Genomic DNA, 23276 nt, shown 5'->3' with positions numbered 1-23276 from the left:
ATAAGCGTAAGGAAAAATAGAAGTATGACTTCTATAAGGAGAATGTAACTTTTAATTTGAGGAAGTGTTCCTAAATTAAAAGTTGGCCAAATAGATAATGTATTTGAAAATTGTGATTTTCATAAACATTATTATGGATTAAATTAAATTAATTCAAGTGTTGAATTAATTAAACACTAGTAGGCCTAGTAGAGTCCAAATAATTAAATTAATTCAAGTGTTGAATTAATTAAATCATATTGGGTCTTGTAGAGCCCAATAGTAAAATAATTATTAAACTAGTGGGCTTGAGCAAAATCAAGTAAACTTTAAATGGACTCAAATATGTTTGAGACATTTAAATAAAAGTCCATGGGCCTTGTAATTGTTACAAGCCCAAGTCAAAAGACATTCAAGGGAGGTGAAGAGTTGGGAGAATTTTTTGTTTAACCAAGGCATGGCATGCAAAAGTTGGATACTACTTTTTCACACACCAAGAAAACTCTCCTCCCTCTCTCTTCTCCTTCCCTTGGCCGAATGTCGTATGCTTGTGTTTTGTATTTGCTACACATCTAGTATGAGGTGTTCGAATTTTTCATCTTGAAAAACAAATTTTGAAACTTCCGTTGCGCATTAGAACACCTAAAACCGATCCCCTTTCATGAGTTACCTTCTAGATTTGTCGTGCAGCATTCAACCAATTTATATAGAGAATGACCATGATTTAAAAACATATTTGTATCTTGGTTGTCCGAGAAGTAGGCCAGTGCTTCAAGTTGAAATTGAATGTGTTGCTTCTTTTGATAATGTGCACGCATATGGTATTGATGAAAACAATTGCAATATTAACGAACAGAGGCATTTTAATGATTATTTTCACTTGAATATTGTTTTTGTGGATCGTAATAACAGCAGTTATTTTTTCGACGAATCACATAATGTGGATGCCATGCATGTGGATCGTAGTAACACAGACGAGTTATATGATGAAGCACGTAATGACGCAATTGAGGTCGAGGCAAATTTGGTTCAAATCAATGACGCAAATTTGGATGCGGATGTGGATATTGATAATGACACATTTTCATTCACGGATGGTTCAAACTTGTTTGTTGGTCAAGAGTTTCCAAACCGAGAAGCGGTGAAGAAAGAGCTAATTAAAATAAGTTTGGAAGCTTGCTTTGAATTTGAGACGGTTAAAAGTAGCCAAAAAGTGTACGCCGTAAAATGTGTAGTGTCTGATTGTAAGTGGAGAATCTGGACCTCTTTGATTAAGAATGATTCACGTGCATTCTCCGTTCGAATATATTGCAATACACACACATGTGGTTTGACTGGGAGACGAAAGAGAATCCGTGTAGCGAGTTCTGCTGTTGTTCGTGATATGTTGGTGGATAATTTCCAAGGTCATCCATTGCCAATTGTACCAAAAGCGGTGATGGCGATGATGCTCAATAGTATGATTGCTGATATATCATACTACAAAGCTTGGAAAGGGAAAGAACTAGCAGACAACATGTTGAAAGGTGATCCTACGCCGAGTTTTACTAAATTGACTTGTTATTTGCACATGGTTGAGCAGATGAATCGAGGAAGCATAACAGACATATTTGTCGAAGAGGAAAATCGATTCAAGTATATGTTTCTTGCTTTTGGTGCATGCGTTAGAGGATATCGAAGTATGCGAAAAGTTGTATCAATTGATGATATGTGGTTGAAGGGCAAGTATAATGGTGTTTTACTGGTGGCATCGGCACAAGATGGAAATTATCACCAATATCCTTTGGCGTGGGGAATCGTTGATGTTGAGTGTACTTCTTCGTGGATTAGGTTTTTAACGAAGTAGTACCAGACGATGATGAATTGGTGATAATTTCTGATAGGCATCAAGGGATCATTAATGTGGTTTCTACTGTCTATAGAAATGCGCATCATGGTCATTGTACGTGGCATTTATCCCAAAACATGAAGACTAGATGCAAAAAGAAGGGTGCAACCGAAATGTTTTTGCACATTGCAAAAATTTATAAAACTTTCGAGTTTGATATTGCATACAATTATTTTACGAATAGATATCCTGAGGCAGCGAATATTTGGACGAGAGAGACTCACTTGATAGATGGACTCGAGCATATTGTCCGAAGACCCGTTACAATATTATGACGACAAACGGGGTTGAGTCGATCAATGCTAGACTACTTGAAGAAAGGAAGCTGCCAATCATTGTACTCTTAGATTCCTTGGAAAAACTGGCCTCATCTTAGTTTGCCTGATATCGCCACGTATCAATTGCAAGTAACACTAACTTGACCCCTACGATCGAGGGGATTCTTCGTAGCAGGTTCACAGATGCTCAAGGAATGCAAGTTTTTGAATTAGGACGTTTGGAGTTTGATGTTAGCAGTCGTGGAAATTCGTTCATAGTGGATCTGGAATCAAAAAGATGCACATGTCGAGTTTTTGATATTGATAGAATCCTATGTGCTCATGCCATCGTAGCCAGTTGGTTAGCGAAGATTGATTTATATGATATGTGTTCAGAGTACTATTCTACAATGTCATGGTCCATGGCTTACTCTGAGACTGTGTATCCTGTTCCGGAAGAAAATGAATGGCCACGCAACATTAATTTTCCATTGGTGTTGCCTCCTTTGTTAGAGAAGAGAGTTGGTCGGAAAAAACAAAACAGAATTCCTTCGATCGGTGAATTCAGCAAGAGATAGCTTGAGGGTCGACCGAAGTTTTTTTTTGGTCGACCATTAGCTTGATTGGTCGACCATTAGGCTGATGGTCGACCATTAGCTTGATGGTGGACCATTAGTTTTCTTTGGTCGACCATCATGCTCATGGTCGACCATTAGGTCGACCACTAGTTTTTTTTTAAAAAATTGATATTAATTGTAAGGTCCAAAATTAAGACGACGTAATCCAACTGCATGCGAATCTAGGAAATTATGAAAAATTGAGTAATTAATTGATTTTAGTTGCTAATTAATTATGTGACGTACTTGTTTATATGCTAAATGAGATTTATTTTTCATCATGCATAAAAAATGTATTTTTAGGAATATTCAAGTGACGATCGAGGAACGGGGACCGAGGGCTGAAAAAAACAGTAAAATATTTTTATTAAATAATTATTTTTAATTATTTAAAAGATGGTCGATGCTTTTTAGTATTTTTGAATATAAAGAGTTTTGAAATAATTTTATACGCCGGGACGAAAATTTTATCGGTGTTGGATTTTCAACTAAATACGAACTTTTTGGCAACCCGGCTAATAAATTCACAAACTTAATTAAACAAAAACATTGCTAATATTTTATTTAAATCCTAAATAGACTAATGGGCCTAATTTAATGGCTTATTAGGCCTAAAGTCTAGATTAGTGATTAGTTTAATATTTAATTTGTTAATCAAATCAAAACCTAGTCTACCTTGCAAACCAAGTCTCGGCCACTCAAGTTTTAAATCTGAAAACTCTCTCTCCCAACCCTACACTTCACGGCACAACACACAATCATATTAGAGAGGATTTCTTGAGGATTTCGTAGGTAGCAAGAAGAAACAAGCCAACGTTTGCGTCCCGTTCTTCGTCGTCAACGATTATTCGAGCGTATAATACGCAAAGACACGCCATATTTCTTTCTTTCAAACATCTATCACACCATAATATTTATTTGATCATAATTTGAAAGAAAACTTGACACACAAATTTATTTTCGTAACTATGTGTATATAGGTGTTAAACTTGTGTTATTTGATTCCAAAATCATGTTTTTATATTGTGTAAGGGGCTGCCATGTATAGGATTAAAAGGGGGCATGTTTTCACGTTTTCAAGGGGTCTTAGACACACCCAAATCACTGTACACGAACAGGAATAAGTAGGTTGTAAGTTTATGTCATGGTGGGAGGAGGTTTCAGTTTAAGGGAACTAAAGGCTTACCAATGCTGGGGCTTGGTAAGAGGCCAATATAGGGTCTGGTAGATTGAGAAGGGAAGGTTTACACACGTTCTATTGTCCTAGAAAACGCACGTATGGACTGCACATAAGAATAGAACAAGCTGCTGCCTAGTTTTTGTCATGCGATCGAAGGGGGCTCGACTCATGGGATTTGCTACTGGGCTTGGGATTGGCTGTGACCAGGGCTTGGCTAGTGTCGGTGAGGGGCAAGGGAAGAGTCCTAGCCACGCTAGGACTTGGTTTCGAGGGGCTTGGAGGAGTCCTTGCAAGCAAGGACTCCTCCCCGAGAAGTGACACAAAAAGTGTGCAGGCTTCGGGTGGCTTGCAGGGTTTAAGGTATCGTTCCAGGGCTCGTGGGTTAGGCTAGGGTGACTCATTAGGGTCCTAGGAAGGTTCACAGGGGGTTGGCTTGGGAGCTAGGCTGACGGCTAGGTCACTAAGTGCTCGAAACATAGAGTCCATGCAAGTTGAAAGTCACGGCCAGCATAGGGTCACTTAGGAGGTTCTCGTTTTTATGGTTTGGGTTAGTGTCTTGGTGAAATAATGGTCCAGTAGGTTAGGTTAACTTAGGATGTTGGGAAAGTTTTGGACCAACATGGTGCGGGGCTAACTCGAGAAAATCAAAAGTTGGCTCGGGGTCGAAGTTTAGGTGTCAAATAGGGTGTTTTAAATAATGAAAAATTGGAAAACGGCTCACGGGGGTCGAGTCGTGGTCCATAAGGGCTAAAATAATATAAAAAGACTAAATTTAGAATTTAGGAATTTTATATTAAAGTTTGGTATTTTTCAGGATTAAAACACCGTTAAAACAATTAAGAAAAGATAATTGAAAAAGTCTAAGTTTTATGCCAAATAAAATTATGGAAAAATTCACGTAAGCTTAAATAATTATTTGGGACATGTTAGAGTCATGAAATCAAGAAAAAAGTCGAAAACGTAAAATGTTTAGTCCAGGGGTAAAACGGTCTTTTTACACCGAGAAATTAGTAAAGGTCATGGTAGTGCCCTAAATACTGTTTTTATGATATTACGATTATTTTTAAATGTTTATGAAATGTTCATGATTAAATTATGGTTTTTAAAATGTCTATTTGATTTTTATGATTTAAGGAAGACATTTAAAAGACATGTTGCATGCTTGGTTTCAAAAATAAAATGTTATGTTATGCATGATTTTTATAAAGTGGTGAGAATATAAATGTTGAAGGAAGTGAAGTGATTGTGACTAATTCGTTAATTATGGCGACGTCGTGAGGGTTATGGTCTCAGTGGGAGCCCGACGATCGTGTTTCCATTATTACGAATATGAGGTTATGAGATTTGAGGTAAGAATGGGAATATCGTGAGCGGAGAAGGCCCCAGAGGGAGCCCATTCATGGGAGAAGACCCCAGAGGGAGCCCCGACGATCGTATTTCTATTCGATCATGTTAGGCCAGGGCCCAGTTGACCGGTGAGAGTGTTGCTGGTGTCCCCCGCCGCCCAGTACTGAGGTTTCACGTAGATGGATCCATCGTCATGTCATGTCATGTTGAGGAAAGTCACAATTAACGATCTGAATTCAACAAAGGAAAAGGAAAAGGAAAATGTTTATGATAATGTTACAGGTTTTATGTCATGTTGAGGAAAAAGGAAAAAGATTAAGGTTTATTTATGCATGTCATGAAAATGTTTATGTTTAAAGTTGATGCATCATTATAAAGATATTTTTATTTAAAGTTTTATGCATCATGAAAATGTTTACGAAAATGTTTATGTTTATGCATCTTCATGAAAACGATATTTTAAGTACAAGTATTTTTCACCGTTATATGTTGACTGTATTACGTATTACTTGTTATAAAGATTATGGTGTGTTGAGTCTTTAGACTCACTAGGTGTGATGGATGCAGGTGGTATTGAGGGAGTACTTGATGAGTGATTTGACTAGGGCTGAAGGCGCACACAACCCAAGTACCAGCGCTTCTACTTTTTCCGCATTATGACTTTTGACTCATGCTTTATGATTAAAGATTTTTAAGATTATTTATTTATGCATTTGAGAGATTTTTGAGAGGTTTAGTATGGGCTATTCTTTTCAAATTATTGCTTTTTAGGTTTGGTAAAATGTTTGACGATTTTATGCTTTAAAATATTTTCCTTTGGATTTTTAAATAGTAGTTGGATGGTTATTTTTAAAATGATGTCAAGATATTTTATGGTTCGGTCGATGTTAAGTGAGGTTTAAAAAAAAATTTCTAGTACTTTTAAAGCAATAAAAAAAAAAGGCAGGACGTTTCAGTTGGTATCAGAGCAAAGGTCCTGTAAAAGGGTTGTGCCACCATCAGCGCCGGGAAGATCAGTCGTCAAGCCTCAATTTGTAAGTTTACATGCTTTATATGATTTAATATGATGTTACCCGCATGATAATATGAATATTATGTTTATGATGCATGTTTATTAGCTTTTCGAGTATTTATGCTTTGCATGCTTAAATTGATAAAATGAATTAGGACATGTCACATGATTAGAAAACTTAGATTTAATTGCATGTTGGTTACGTTAGAATTTGGAAAACATTCAGATAAAATGCCTCCTAGACGTGTACCCGTTATCGAGAATCAGGGAGAGAACAGTGTTAATCGCCGAGGGAATAGTCAAAGAAGTGCACCACCACCACCACCCCCTCCTCCAGGGGATCCTGCTACTCGTGAATTAGAGGGTATGGCTCGTCTCTTCGAGCAACAGTTACAGCAGCAGCAGTTACAGCAGCAACAGCTACAGCTGCAGTTACAGCAGATGCAGCAGCAGCAGCCACAGTAGCCACCTAGGCCACAGCATGATATTTATGAGCAGTTCCGGAGGCTAGGGCCGAAGGAATTTTCTGGCACCACCGATCCATTTGCTGCAGAGAGTTGGATCCGATCACTCGAGGTACATTTTCGCTATCTGGACATGGGAGACGTCGATCGTGTGAGGTGCACTACTTATCTGCTTAGGGACGACGCTTCTTTATGGTGGGAAGGAACCGAGCATGGTGTTGACCTTGCTACACTCACTTGGGCACAGTTCAAGACGAAATTCTATGAGAAATACTTTACTGCTGATGTCAGAAGCCGGATAAAGAGGGAATTTATGACTCTCCGTCAGGGAGACATACCTGTTGCTGATTTTGTGAAGAAGTTTGATAGGGGTTGCCACTTTGTACCCCTTATTGCTGGAGACGCGGAAGAAAAACTTAGGCATTTCAAGGATGACCTACGACCTAACATTCGGGATAAAGTTATGATGATGCGTCCGGAGAATTATGCTATGGCAGTTACTTATGCATATCAGGCTGAGCAGTCCTTAAAGGACATTGACTTTGAGATTCAGCGCAAGAGGCAACAACATCAGAATAATAATCAGCCTACCAAGAAGCCATATACGGGACCTCCTAGACCTCAAGTGCCTCAAAAGCCCCAAGGTCAAGGCAAGAAGCCAGTGCCACCAAAGCCACAAAATCCGGGAGCACCTAAGCCTGCTGAGAGGCAACCTTGCAAACAGTGCAACCGTTTTCATCTTGGCAAATGCGAATGGGGATCTCGTAAATGTTTCACTGCAAGGATGAAGGACACATAGCCAATGACTGCCCAAAGAGGAAAGCAGCTACTACGGCCTGAGCTTATGTTATGAACGCCGAGGAAGCTGAAGGAGAGGCAGACACTACACTCATCACGGGTAACCTAGTCATTTAACATTTTTATATTGCTTATTTCTGCATGAAATGTTAAATTGGTTATTAGGACGTTTCAGTTGGTATTCAATCCTAGAATAAATTAGGTTGCATGTTCTACTTAGTTGGACTTAAGCGGTGATTTTAGGAACCATAGAAAAAATGATTCGAATTTTGTGCCTTATTTTATGTGAAGGATGTTACGATTTCAAATAAAAAAAATTTTAGGGCTAAAATTAAAGAAAATCATATTTAAGGGGATTTCGAATCATTGGGGGGCCAATATGCAATATTCGAAATTAAGGGACCTATGTGCAAATTCTGAAATCTTAAGGATCAAAATGCAAACTCTCGAAAATCAAGGATTAAATCAGAACTTCGAATAATATATGGACTTAAGTACAATAATTCGAAAATTATGGGTCAATTTTGCAAATTCCAAAAGTTGAGGGACTAAAGTGCAATTCTTCCTAGAAATGTTTAAGTTCAATACGAAATCTCCATTCCACCTGGGGAATTAATGATAGTAAATCCTTAAGTTTCAACACGAAAAGATTTAAAAGACATTTCCATCACAGGGAGGATCATCATTCTAGGAGTAGCTAGCTATGCTTTGCTAGATTCAGGAGCTACACATTCCTTCATATCAGAAACCTTCATCAAAAGACTGAATATTACTCCTCAAGATATGGGTTTGGGTTTCAAAGTTTCGATTCCTTCCGGTGATTAGATGCTCACATCTAAGATTGTTAAAAATCTGGAGCTTCGTTTATTCAGAGATGTTGTTCAGGCAGATCTTATTGTGCTTCCTATGCCCGAATTCGATATTATACTTGGGATGGATTGGCTATCAGCGAATGGAGCTTCGATTGATTTCCGTCAGCGATCAGTATCTATCGGGCCACCCAATGGTAAATCTTTTGTTTTCGAGGCGGCGAGAAACAAGCAAATGCCGCACATTATCTCTTGTCTATGTGCGAAGAAGCTTATTAAGCATGGATGCCAGGCGTATCTAGCATGTGTCACTACCACACATGAATCCATCAGCCAGAAGTTAGAGGATGTTGATGTTGTGAGAGATTTTCCTAGCGTCTTTCCCGAAGACGTTTCTGGCATTCCGCCCGATCGTGAAGTGGAATTCTCTATTGATCTTATGCCGGGCACTGTTCCTATATCTAAAGCACCTTATCGTCTAGCACCTGCTGAAATGAAAGAACTAAAAGATCAAATCCAAGAACTGCTAGACAAGGGTTTTATTTGCCCTAGTTACTCTCCGTGGGGCGCACCGGTTTTGTTTGTGAAAAAGAAAGATGGTAGCATGCGTCTTTGTATTGATTATCGGGAGCTTAATCGGGTCACTATCAAAAATAAGTATCCACTGCCAATAATTGAAGATTTATTTTATCAGTTGCAAGGAGCATCGATATTTTCTAAGATTGATCTGCGATCTGGATACCACCAGTTGAAAGTCAAAGAGCCTGACGTTCACAAGACAGCATTTCACACGAGATATGGGCGCTATGAGTTTATGGTCATGTCATTCGGGTTGACCAATGCGCCAGCGATCTTCATGGATCTCATTAATCGCGTATTTCAGCCATATCTGGATCAGTTTATTATTGTCTTCATTGATGACATATTGATCTATTCCAAGAACAGAGTGGAGCATAGCCATCATTTGAGGATCGCACTGCAGGTATTACAAGACAGAAAGCTATATGCAAAGTTCAGCAAGTGCGAGTTTTGGCTTGACAGAGTGGCGTTCTTAGGCCACATCATTTCTAGTGATGGCATAGAAGTTGATCCGAGTAAAGTTGAGGCAGTAAAAGAGTGGCCAGTACCGAAGAGTGTCTCCGAGATTCGCAGTTTCTTGGGACTAGCTGGCTATTATCGCAAATTCATCAAGGGGTTCTCATCTATTGCAGTGCCTTTGACATCTTTGACGAAGAAAAATGCTAAGTTTATTTGGGGATCCGAGTGTCAAGACATTTTGACAAGTTGAAGCAAGCCTTAATATCCGCACCAGTGTTATCTATGCCATCGGGGCAAGGGGAGTATGTTCTTTATACCGACGCTTCTAAGCTTGGTTTAGGTGTAGTTCTGATGCAAAACGACCGAGTTATCGTCTATGCATCAAGACAGTTGAAAATTCATGAAAAGAACTACCCTACTCATGATCTTGAGCTTGCAGCAGTAGTCTTCGCACTAAAAATTTGGAGACACTACCTTTATGGGGAGAAGTGCAAGATATTCACCGATCATAAAAGTTTGAAATACTTCTTCACCCAAAAGGAGTTGAATATGAGACAGCGCAGATGGCTCGAATTGGTAAAGGACTATGATTGTGATATTAGCTACTATCCGGGGAAAGCTAATGTAGTGGCAGACGCATTGAGTAGAAAAGCAGCAGTTATCACTCATTTATCACTCCAAAGACCGTTGCAGTCCGAGATACAGCGGTTTGAGTTTACAGTGTATGCTAGGGGCGAGGCCCCTAATCTTGCTACAATATCAATGCAGTCGACTTTGAGGGACATAATTCGTGATGGGCAGTCTACTGATGAGCAGTTGCAAAAGTGGAGAGCAAGAGATGAAGCCAAGGTCCGGAATTTATATTCAGTGGTGGATGGTTTAGTCCGTTATCGAGACCGTCTATGGGTTCCTAGTGACGATTCTTTGAGAGATCTTATTATGAAGGAAGCTCATGACACGCCATATTCCATTCATCTGGGCAGTACGAAGATGTATAGAGATTTACAGTTGTTATATTGGTGGCCATGCATGAAGAGGGACATTCTGAGATATGTATCTGAGTGTTTGACTTGTCAGCAAGTCAAAGCAGAGCATCAAAGACCAGCGGGAAAATTAAAACCACTCCCTATCCCCGAGTGGAAATGGGAAAATATCACCATGGACTTTGTTGTGGGATTGCCAAAGACAGTTAAAGGATTCAATGCCATTTGGGTGATAGTGGATCGTCTTACGAAATCAGCGCATTTTCTACCTATTAAAACGACATTCACCATGGTTCAGTATGCCGACTTGTATATTCGGGAGATATTTCGGCTGCATGGGATTCCTATATCCATCGTTTCTGACAGGGATCCGAGGTTCACGTCGTCTTTTTGGAAAAGTCTTCATGCAGCGATGGGGACCAAGTTATTGTTCAATACAGCGTTCCACCCTCAAACCGATGGTCAGTCAGAAAGAGTTATACAGATTTTGGAAGATCTACTGCGAGCATGTGTTATTGATTTGCAAGGTAGTTGGGAACCAAAATTACCTCTAGTGAAGTTCACTTACAATAACAGCTATCAATCATCAATAGGAATGGCTCCTTTTGAGGCACTCTATGGAAGGAAGTGTAGATCTCCTATTCCTTGGGACGAGGTTGGGGAAAGAAGAGATATTGGTCCAGATGTGATTGAAGAGACAGCTGAGCTGGTAGTCAAAATTCGTGATAGAATGAAGACTGCGCAAAGCCGACAAAAGAGTTATGCGGATAAAAGACGAAGGGACTTGGAGTTTGCAGTAGGCGACCACGTGTTTGTGAAGATAGCACCCATGAAGGGTGTTATGCGTTTTGGCAAGAAGGGCAAGCTTAGTCCTAGATTTATTGGCCCATTCGAGATTTTGGAGAGGATTGGGACACTAGCTTATAGAGTGGCATTGCCACCCGCACTTTCTGGAGTTCACAATGTGTTCCACATTTCGATGCTGCGGAAGTACATGTCTAACCCGTCACATGTGCTTAATTATGAACCTCTTCAACTAACTCCAAATATGTCGTATGAAGAAAGACCTGTCCAGATTCTGACTAGACAAGAAAGACGATTGCGTAACAAAGTCATTCCAATGGTCAAGGTCAAGTGGCTGAATCACTCGCAAGACGAAGCTACTTGGGAAACCGAGAGGGACTTGAAGAGTCGCTATCCGGATCTATTCGGTAAGTTCTAATTTCGAGGACGAAATTTTATTTAAGGGGGGGAGGAATTGTAAGGTCCAAAATTAAGACGACGTAATCCAACTGCATGCGAATCTAGGAAATTATGAAAAATTGAGTAATTAATTGATTTTAGTTGCTAATTAATTATGTGACGTATTTGTTTATATGCTAAATGAGATTTATTTGTCATCATGCATAAAAAATGTATTTTTAGGAATATTCAAGTGACGATCGAGGAACGGGGACCGAGGGCTGAAAAAAACGTAAAATATTTTTATTAAATAATTATTTTTAATTATTTAAAAGATGGTCGATGCTTTTTAGTATTTTTGAATATAAAGGGTTTTGAAGTGATTTTATACGCCGGGACGAAAATTTTATCGGTGTTGGATTTTCAACTAAAATACGAACTTTTTGGCAACCCAGCTAATAAATTCTCAAACTTAATTAAACAAAAACATTGCTAATTTTTTATTTAAATCCTAAATAGACTAATGGGCCTAATTTAATGGCTTATTAGGCCTAAAGTCTAGATTAGTGATTAGTTTAATATTTAATTTGTTAATCAAATCAAAACCTAGTCTACCTTGCAAACCAAGTATCGGCCACTCAAGTTTTAAATCTGAAAACTCTCTCTCCCAACCCTACACTTCACGGCACAACACACAATCATATTAGAGAGGATTTCTTGAGGATTTCGTAGGTAGCAATAAGAAACAAGCCAACGTTTGCGTCCCGTTCTTCGTCGTCAACGATTATTCGAGCGTATAATACGCAAAGGCACGCCATATTTCTTTCTTTCAAACATCTATCACACCATAATATTTATTTGATCATAATTTGAAAGAAAACTTGACACACAAATTTATTTTCGTAACTATGTGTATATAGGTGTTAAACTTGTGTTATTTGATTCCAAAATCATGTTTTTATATTGTGTAAGGGGCTGCCATGTATAGGATTAAAAGGGGGCATGTTTTCACGTTTTCAAGGGGTCTTAGACACACCCAAATCACTGTACACGAACAGGAATAAGTAGGTTGTAAGTTGCTGTCATGGTGGGAGGAGGTTTCAGTTTAAGGGAACTAAAGGCTTACCAATGCTGGGGCTTGGTAAGAGGCCAATATAGGGTCTGGTAGATTGAGAAGGGAAGGTTTACACACATTCTATTGTCCTAGAAAACGCACGTATGGACTGCACATAAGAATAGAACAAGCTGCTGCCTAGTTTTTGTCATGCGATCGAAGGGGGCTCGACTCATGGGATTTGCTACTGGGCTTGGGATTGGCTGGGACCAGGGCTTGGCTAGTGTCGGTGAGGGGCAAGGGAAGAGTCCTAGCCACGCTAGGACTTTGTTTCGAGGGGCTGGGAGGAGTCCTTGCAAGCAAGGACTCCTCCCCGAGAAGTGACACAAAAAGGGTGCAGGCTTCAGGTGGCTTGCAGGGTTTAAGGTATCGTTCAGGGGCTCGTGGGTTAGGCTAGGGTGACTCATTAGGGTCCTAGGAAGGTTCACAGGGGGTTGGCTTGGGAGCTAGGCTGACGGCTAGGTCACTAAGTGCTCGAAACATAGAGTCCATGCAAGTTGAAAGTCACGGCCAGCATAGGGTCACTTAGGAGGTTCTCGTTTTTATGGTTTGGGTTAGTGACTTGGTGAAATAATGGTCCAGTAGGTTAGGTTAACTTAGGATGTTGGGCAAGTTTTGGACCAACATGGTGCGGGGCTAACTCGAGAAAATCAAAAGTTGGCTCGGGGTCGAAGTTTAGGTGTCAAATAGGGTGTTTTAAATAATGAAAAATTGGAAAACGGCTCACGGGGGTCGAGTCGTGGTCCATAAGGGCTAAAATAATATAAAAAGACTAAATTTAGAATTTAGGAATTTTATATTAAAGTTTGGTATTTTTCAGGATTAAAACACCGTTAAAACAATTAAGAAAAGATAATTGAAAAAGTCTAAGTTTTAAGCCAAATAAAATTATGGAAAAATTCACGTAAGCTTAAATAATTATTTGGGACATGTTAGAGTCATGAAATCAAGAAAAAAGTTGAAAACATAAAATGTTTAGTCTAGGGGTAAAACGGTCTTTTTACACCGAGAAATTAGTAAAGGTCATGGTAGTGCCCTAAATACTGTTTTTATGATATTACGATTATTTTTAAATGTTTATGAAATGTTCATGATTAAATTATGGTTTTTAAAATGTCTATTTGATTTTTATGATTTAAGGAAGACATTTAAAAGACATGTTGCATGCTTGGTTTCAAAAATAAAATGTTATGTTATGCATGATTTTTATAAAGTGGTGAGAATATAAATGTTGAAGGAAGTGAAGTGATTGTGACTAATTCGTTAATTATGGCGACGTCGTGAGGGTTATGGTCCCAGTGGGAGCCCGACGATCTTGTTTCCATTATTACGAATATGAGGTTATGAGATTTGAGGTAAGAATGGGAATATCGTGAGGGGAGAAGGCCCCAGAGGGAGCCCATTCATGGGAGAAGGCCCCAGAGGGAGCCCCGACGATCGTATTTCTATTCGATCATGTTAGGCCAGGGCCCAGTTGACCGGTGAGAGTGTTGCTGGTGTCCCCCGCCGCCCAGTACTGAGGTTTCACGTAGATGGATCCATCGTCATGTCATGTCATGTTGAGGAAAGTCACAATTAACGATCTGAATTCAACAAAGGAAAATGTTTATGATAATGTTACAGGTTTTATGTCATGTTGAGGAAAAAGGAAAAAGATTAAGGTTTATTTATGCATGTCATGAAAATGTTTATGTTTAAAGTTGATGCATCATTATAAAGATATTTTTATTTAAAGTTTTATGCATCATGAAAATGTTTACGAAAATGTTTATGTTTATGCATCTTCATGAAAACGATATTTTAAGTACAAGTATTTTTCACCGTTATATGTTGACTGTATTACGTATTACTCGTTATAAAGATTATGGTGTGTTGAGTCTTTAGACTCACTAGGTGTGATGGATGCAGGTGGTATTGAGGGAGGACTTGATGAGTGATTTGACTGGGCTGAAGGCGCACACAACCCGAGTACCAGCGCTTCTACTTTTTCCGCATTATGACTTTTGACTCATGCTTTATGATTAAAGATTTTTAAGATTATTTATTTATGCATTTGAGAGATTTTTGAGAGGTTTAGTATGGGCTATTCTTTTCAAATTATTGCTTTTTAGGTTTGGTAAAATGTTTGACGATTTTATGCTTTAAAATATTTTCCTTTGGATTTTTAAATAGCAGTTGGATGGTTATTTTTAAAATGATGTCAAGATATTTTATGGTTCGGTCGATGTTAAGTGAGGTTTAAAAAAAAAATTCTAGTACTTTTAAAGCAATAAAAAAAAGGGCAGGACGTTTTATTAATAATTGTGGAAAATATGTAACATAATTGTGAAATTAGGATAGTTGTATCTAAATTAAAACACATAATCCTAAAATTACGATTCATATTTTTTTTAATGTAACATAGTTGTGAGATCGTGAAATTGCGTGTTTTTTGAAATATAAGAAAATAGTTCGCTTGTGATTCCACGATTAATAGGTACCTTAAAACATATAACATAATCATATTTTTTATAACGTAACAAAATACTGAGATTGTTATTTTGTAATTCATATGTAAATTAAAACACATAATATAATCCTGAAATTACGATTCATATTTTTTTTAATGTAACATAGTTGTGAGATCGTGACACATGTCAATTATTACATATAACATAATCGTGAAATTGCGCTTCATATTTTTTGAAATATAACAAAATAGTTCGCTTGTGTTTTTTGAAATATAACAAAATAGTTCGCTTGTGATTCCACGATTAATAGGTACCTTAAAACATATAACCTAATCATATTTTTTAAAATGTAACAAAATACTGAGATTGTGATTCTGTGATTCATATATAATTTAAAACATATAACATAATCCTGAAATTACGATTCATATATTTTTAATGTAACATAGTTGTGAGATCGTTACACATTTGATTTTTAAAATGTAACATGCTTGTTAGATCGTGAAATAATGTTATATGATGAATCGTGAACCCTTAAAACCCTAAACCCTAAACACTAAAAACTAAAGCACAATGGTCGACCAAAAGGACAGTGGTGGTCGACCAAAATGATATTGGTCGACCAAAAAGCTAGAGTGGTCGACCAAACAAGCTATTGGTCGACCAAAAAGCTAGTGGTCGACCAAAGTGGTCGACCAACAAAAAACCCCAAATAATTACATAAGAAACAATGTTCCAATAATTACATAAAATTGTCCGATACATCATAATAATGATCAATCATTAAGGAACGTATTACAAGCTTAAAAAAATCTAAACTCAGATACTGATCTATCATCTAAAGTTAGTACTACTTGCGCACTCTTCCTAGACAAAGAGTATCCAGCAACTGCTAACACAAATGCTCCAGAATCTTCACTGTGAAAAAGAAAAGAAAATGAGAAGTTAATATTTACTGTAAAATAAAAAAAAATATAAAGAAGTTATTATATTATAAATAGAAAGTTGACAACGTACTGTATAATCTTGGCACGGAATTCATCATGTAGTTTTATATTCCATGGCCTCTCGGGGTGTGGGTTGTTCCCAGCAATGAATAGAAGACGAGCAGCGTTTATAAGTATAGGCTCTATTTCTTCATTCAGATCTTTGAAATTTGGGATCGTGCCTTCGCTGCAAGTCATATATAATGCACTTATTCACCCCTGTCACGAGTTTTAGCAAAAACCAGCGCCCATCTCTGTAGGCAGGGATGAGAATTCTTCGTGCATTTTCCCACGAGAGACACGGCCATTCTGGATCACTACCTTTGACTTTGCTCACAATCCCTGCCAGATTTATTTTGAAATTGATATCTTTAGCTTCGGCCAAAACTAAGATTGCAGTGTAGAAATGTCTGTCCATCAACGAATCATCTGCCGACATCACTTCAGGATGTCGGATCTGCATCTCAAGCAATCCACAGAGAGCTTTGCCGATGTGCTGAATTCAACATAACAAAAGGTTTTCAATATTTTAAAAGAAGTTCTCTACAAATTTAAACTTTATAAAAGATTTTTTTAAAAGCTTACAGAGATAGTGACACGCGAGTTTGCGATCGCCATGGGCCCGTAGAACGACTTCTCATATTCGGCGTAAAAACCTTGAATCCTACTTGGCGAATGGTCGACCATCGATGCCCTAACTCGCGCAAGCGAGTTGTTTACCTTCAGTGTCACTGTCTCCGCAAGTGGCCTCACACCGTCATCTATAAAATGATCAATTGTAACAACTTTAATGCAAATATGAACAATAAACAAGGTATAGTTTAATAACCTCTCGACGTGGTCGCCTCGTCTCCTGACATACGCGCATCTGGAGTCACTTGAATAAGTATATTGTTTAATATACTATACAAAAATATAAATATAAATATAAAAAATGTGCATTACCTCACCTTCTGCGGATTCCTCTGGAATGCCTTGAAGGTTAGGCTCAAATATCTGTTGGGTTTGGCTACTACTGCCAATTTCCCTACCCAAATTATCATCCACACCTAACAGCGTACATTAAGCAAATTAAAATAATAACAACTTTAATGCAAATATGAATAGATAGGTCGTCTCGCCACCTGACTTACGCAAATTCGGAGTCACTTGAATATCTAAAAACAAAAAGTTTGTTGTTTAATATACTATACATAAATATCAAATCAAAAATGTGCATTAACTCACCTTCCGAGGACTCCTCTGTAATGACCGGAAGGTTAGGCTCAAATATATGTAGTGTTTGGCTAGTACTGCCAATTTTCCTAGCCAGATTATCATACACACCTAAAAGCGTACATTAAACAAATTAAAATAATAATGAGAATTCTACTAAATCATTCTATTACATAAACATAAATATAATTAATAAAATTAACTCACCAAAATCTTCCTCAGATGCTTTCCTCTTCCGCCCTCTGCTATAGGTTATGCTATAATCTCTGTCCTGCTGCACTGCCATGTTAGACCTCATCTCAGCAAAATCAGCTCTAATCTGTTCAGTCAAACTGAAAGGATCGGTTAGAAGGTGATAAGTGTTTGGAAGGGGGGGTTGAATAAACACTCCCGAATTATATATATTTTTCGAATATTGAGTTCAGTTTAGTGACAAACTGACACTCGGTATCTTATCAGTCGATAACAATCAGTTTAACTGAAGAAACAGTTGCGGAAGTAAACTGACTGAGAGATAGAATAACTGACTGAAAATAATAACTGAAATAAAAAGGCACACGGTTTGTTTCTGGATATTCGGAGAATAGAATAACTCCTACGTCACCCCTTCTATGACGAAGATATGATATCCACTAAAAGACTTTGACCGAATACAAAAGATGTACTGACCCACTTCAGTTTGGACTTAATACTGCCAAAACTGAAACTCTTAGTTCACAAAAACTTTTACAGTGCGTGACTGAATTTAACATGACTGAATGAATCTAACAAAGATTTCAAAGTGCTAGCAAGCTCGTTGATATAGCCTTGATTGCTACCGGTATATCTGATAAGAGTGAGCTCTTGATATTTGAATACGAGTTCTGATTTTAGCAGCGTAACAGCAGGCTTGAATAGAATAGTAGTTCATGTTTGGAAAGTTTATGTACTGTTTCTAGAATTGCAACGGTCAAATTCGTTTTGCTGGACATTTTCCCGACTGGTCAACTTTGGTCAACTCAACTGGTCATTCAGTTCAAATGGTCAGCAGCTTGATCAGTTCGTCAACTACTGGTTCAGTTTAGATCAGCTGGTTCAGTTGGTCTGGTTCGATTCAACTGGTTCGGTTCAGTTTCAGCTGATCTGGTTCAGTTTCAGTTGGTCAGCAGCTGGTTCAGTTGGTTCAGTTTCAGCTGGTGTGCTGAAATCAGCCTAGATGATTTCATTTTGTGCAGAACCAGTAGTTTCATCGTCATTTATCAGCATCTTAAGCTTCGATTCAGACTTTGACTTCTGAAGATGATTTGTAGATCTTCGTCTTATCTTTTCAACGCATACTGAATCGCTTCATTTCGATAATGGAGCTGAGATATATGACCAAAATACTGCAACTGCTCAAACCCAACAGATTGCTGTTTTCGTGTGATCAGTTCGGTAATTAAGTAATCAGTTAGACCTTGATAACATCAGATTTTGCCCAACTGACGTGAAATACGATTTGTTCAAAATTGAGTTTTCTGATTGGTCAAATTCGCGGATTGTCATTTGGATCATCCAGCTGGGAGATATAATCAAAAAACTGAAGCTTGCCAGAAATTCAGTTTGTGCAGAATTCAGTTTCGGCTTGCTTCTTGTTTTAATAACTTCACATTTGAGTAATGTGTTAGAAATACAATAACAAGTTTTGTTAACATCAAAATCAAGATTGCGAACATTAAATGTTCCAACAATCTCCACCTTTTTGATGATCACAAAACTTGGATAAACAATCAACTCAACTAACATATTTCTCCCCCTTTTTGTGTGAATCAAAAAGTCATATTTTCAAAACATTTTAAACAAAATTTTCTCCCCCTCAATATTTAAAAATAATCAACTCATTAAAATTATAATGAGTTCTCCCCCTATATTTTTGAAATTTTGAAAATTATAAGAGTGGAGGGATAACTAACCAATTTTCTCCATGGCTCATTTTCTGCCGCAGCACATATGCTCTGCCTTCAACGAATAAACTGTATTTTCTCGGGCATAACTAGGCTGCAAATTTTATACCGCTATAAACCTCTATGAGTCTAGTTTGCAACGCAAAAAGCGGTTCGTCATTTGGACAATCGAGCAAGGAGATATGTCATTTTTCCTACGGTCGCTACAAGCTGCACGAAAATTCAGTTTTGCACATATATGATTAAAAATTCTGAAATTTTCGAATTTTAAACATCAAAATCAGTTTCAATATTCTTTCAAGAACAACCTGCTCTGATACCAATTGTTATGATCGATGGGGGGATCACCGTTGAGCTACAATAGCTCGGTTCTTGAAATATTGAACACCGATAAATTAAATCAAGTTTGGTATTCAAACCAAGTGGAATACACTCGAAGTAATCATTCGTAGACACCAATTAAATATTTTGTAAAGCATTTAAATTATATGCAAGTTGAATGAGTAAAAATATTTTTGGTTGAAGCATTTTATCGAACATTTGGTATGCAATAATTTTGTATTTGAAGAACACATAAAATGCTTCAACAATGCATCTTTAAAACAATGGAAATGATAAGTAAATGCAATAAATAAATAAACACGAATTTGTTTATGGATGTTCGGAGACTTAAAATGCTCCTACGTCACCCCTTCTTCCCCTTGGGAAGGATTCACTAGAAGACTTTAATTTATACAATTCTTTGTACAAACCCACTCAGCTAGGACTTACCCACTGCCTAAACTGAACTCCTAGCACTCAAGATTGTAGGCAGCACCTCACAATCAGCATATTGTTTAATGTCTTATATGCAAAGACTACAAAAACATTGTTTTATGTCTTTGTGTGAAGACTCACTCAACTAAACTTTGAAGTTCAACTCTCTTGTATATGTGTGAGTGATTGTGTGTGAGGAATTTATCCTTTACAGTGTGCATCTCAAATGTATCCTCACACAAGGGCTTGTGCTCTCAACTAGCTAATATATTCATGCTAACTGCCCATGCTTTGGAACCACTTCAAAAGCTCTTGTTTGATCTTCAAGATGTTGTATTTATACGCTCCAACACTGATATATACGTTAGACACAAGAATATGACCGTTTGGAAAGTTTCTGTACTGTTTCTAGAATTGCAACTGTCAAATTCGTCTTGCTGGACATTTTCCCGACTGGTCAACTCAACTGGTCATTCAGTTCAACTGGTCAGCAGCTGGTTCTGTTCGTCAAATGCTGGTTCAGTTCAGTTCAGCTGGTTCAGATGGTCTGGTTCAGTTGAACTGGTTCGGTTCAATTTCAGCTGGTCTGGTTCAGTTTCAGTTGGTCAGTAGCTGCTTCAGTTCAACTGGTCAGCAGCTGGTTCAGTTTCAGCTGGTGTCCTGAAATCAGCTAGGCTGATTTCAGTTTGTGCAGAACCAGTAGTTTCATCATCATTTATCAGCATCTTAAGCTTCAATTTAGACTTTGACTTCTGAAGATGATTTGTAGATCTTCATCTTATCTTTCCAATGCATAATGAATCGCTTCATTTCAATAACTGAGCTGAGAGATATGACCAAAATATCGTAACTGCTCAAACCCAACTGATTGCTGTTTCCGTGTGATCAGTTCGGTAATTGAGCGATCAATTAGACCTTGATAACATCCGATTTTGCCCAACTGACGTGAAATACGATTTGTTCCCAATTGAGTTTTCTGATTGGTTAAGTTAGCAGATTGTCATTTGGATCATCCAGCTGGGAGATATCGTCAAAACACTGAAGCTTGCCAGAAATTCCGTTTGTGCAGAATTCAGTTTCGGCTTGCTTTTTTTTTTAATAACTTCACACTTGAGTAAATATGTTAGAAACACAATAACAAGTTTTGTTAACATCAAAATCAAGATTGAAAACATGAAATGTTCCAACACAAACTCAATCTCAACTCATCGAGACCAAGATTGAAACTCGATTTCAGGTCATCTAGAGCTTGGATTTATATTCCTGATACACGCTCTGGTCTCAATAAATCCTGCTGACATCTTAACATGCATAGACGTAACAGAATCCTCCAACTCAGTCAATCGCCAGCTCGGAACGATGCTCCAAGGGTGATGGGCGGCGGGCAGGATTGAGTCCAAAGTGGACTCTAGGACCCGTACGCATAGGAGAACTGGTGCTAGATCTGGATCTATTGAGATCACCAGGACGGGTGCGGGAAACGTCAGGAGATGCATGTGCAGAAGGCGTGTGCTGGACAGAGGGAGTTGAATGTGTAGAATGCATGTGCTGGACTGAAGGAGACTCCAGAGGGTGATCACTACATATGACTATCTGACCCTGCCTCCAGAGCTCGAGTACCCGAGTGATCACCGCATCAGGTGCAGAATCAACAAAAAGCCCCGTCGTATAATACGGTGAAACTAGCTTCTCAGGAGTAGGAGTCAAAAATCCAAGACAATCCTGCATATAATTAATAAAAGATCAAATTAATTAAAATTAATGTCCACAGTTATTTTATCAAATCAATTCATATTACTTACATCTATAGCACAATCACCAAAGGCTGCAGCGATTTCAACACCAGTTGGGGGACTGTTTGACGGCCACGTGTTAGTCATCCACTGAAACATCCTGGGCAACATCAAACCGTCCACATCTCTTCTCCTTTCAAACTTTTGTGTCACGCTCGGATAACATTCATAAGCGAGGATCTGTAACATAAATTTCAAATAGTGTTACTGGTACAAATAAAGATAACAAATCCACTTTAACATTCAAAAAATAATATACCTACAGAGGCAGAACAAAACCACCGACAAGAAAGCTGCCCTCAACTTCTTTCCGGACCTATGCCTCGGTGAGATTATTATATCGCCCTAAAAGGTCCTTCTTCAAACATCGGACCGCATCCCGATAGGCTCCTCTACCCCAAGGATAATGGTTGAACCTATCCAAATCATCTACAAGCCTCAAATATTTAGGGTCGATCTTCGTCGTCTTTTTCCTAGTCGTCTCACCGAATACGGCACAACAAAATTATAGACTAGCCATCTTTATCTTTTCCATGTCTATACCAGTCTCATTCTGCTCTTGGACGATAATATTTCCCTCCAAATCAACCAAAACAATCTCAGCCTTACTGAGAAAGTGTGTGGTGCCAAATACACCTCTATCTGGTAAATCTTCGGGCTCTATAGCGCAATCGAGACCCGTTATTAAACAATACTCCAACAAAGAAAATCTAACAGGCCTTTTGCGCACCACCATCCACAAATCATCACTACTAGTATCAAGTATCTGGTTACTCATTAAATACCATAGAATTTGGCTGGAAATGTTAAAATCTATATAATACCTAACTAAATTACCAAAAGGCGACTGCTCGAAAAAATGGGTTCTCTCGTCGTTGTTCAAATAACGATGAATCTTCTCAACAATCTCTTTATATCTCGATTGAATTGTCAATTTACATCGAAAAATGGCATCCCTGCCTAGTTTTCTCAGCAAATAGACCTGTGATGAAAAAAAATATAACTTAGTAAAGTTAGGAAAAAAAAATTGGTCGACCACATAAACCACATGTGGTCGACCAAACAAACAAAGATGGTCGACCAATATATTTGTGGTCGACCATAAAAATTGGTCGAACGACTATTATGGTCGACCACAACCAATTTTTATGGTCGACCATTAATGTGGTTGACCATAAAATTTTTACTTTGTATGGACGACCACATATGGTCGACCATAAAAGTTAATCGACCAATTTTTATGGTCGACCATAGGCATGCTTAACGGACCGGTTCGGGCCGGAACCGACCCGGAACTGGTCCGTTAAGCCCGGAACCGGATCCGGTATGTAAGAACTGGACCCGAAACTATGTACAAACCATTGGTTTGTGGGTTGAACCGGTTCCGGGTCCGGTTTCGAAACCAGTTCCGGACCGTATTCGGAACCGGACCCATAACCCGGAAACCGAATTTTTAAAAAAAATTTAAAAAAGGCCTTTGGGCCAA

The 23276-nt window shown here is 38.3% G+C and overlaps 1 long non-coding RNA gene and 1 pseudogene across 1 annotated transcript; one reads left to right on the top strand and one right to left on the bottom strand.

Annotated features, from left to right (window-relative positions):
• The window catches only part of LOC142505545 (hsp70 nucleotide exchange factor fes1-like), a 41527-nt pseudogene that overhangs the window by 12633 nt on the left and 5618 nt on the right, over positions 1-23276 (top strand).
• Positions 21380-22767, bottom strand: LOC142506148 (uncharacterized). Its single transcript, XR_012804524.1, has 3 exons — positions 22050-22767; positions 21800-21970; positions 21380-21719 (listed from the first exon to the last, which is right to left on the bottom strand). It is a non-coding gene; the product is annotated as an uncharacterized LOC142506148 (long non-coding RNA).

The sequence above is a fragment of the Primulina tabacum genome, chromosome 10, assembly GCF_025594145.1.
Source record: "Primulina tabacum isolate GXHZ01 chromosome 10, ASM2559414v2, whole genome shotgun sequence".
Lineage (NCBI taxonomy): Eukaryota > Viridiplantae > Streptophyta > Magnoliopsida > Lamiales > Gesneriaceae > Primulina > Primulina tabacum.
This window is presented reverse-complemented; position numbering and strand designations above follow the sequence as displayed.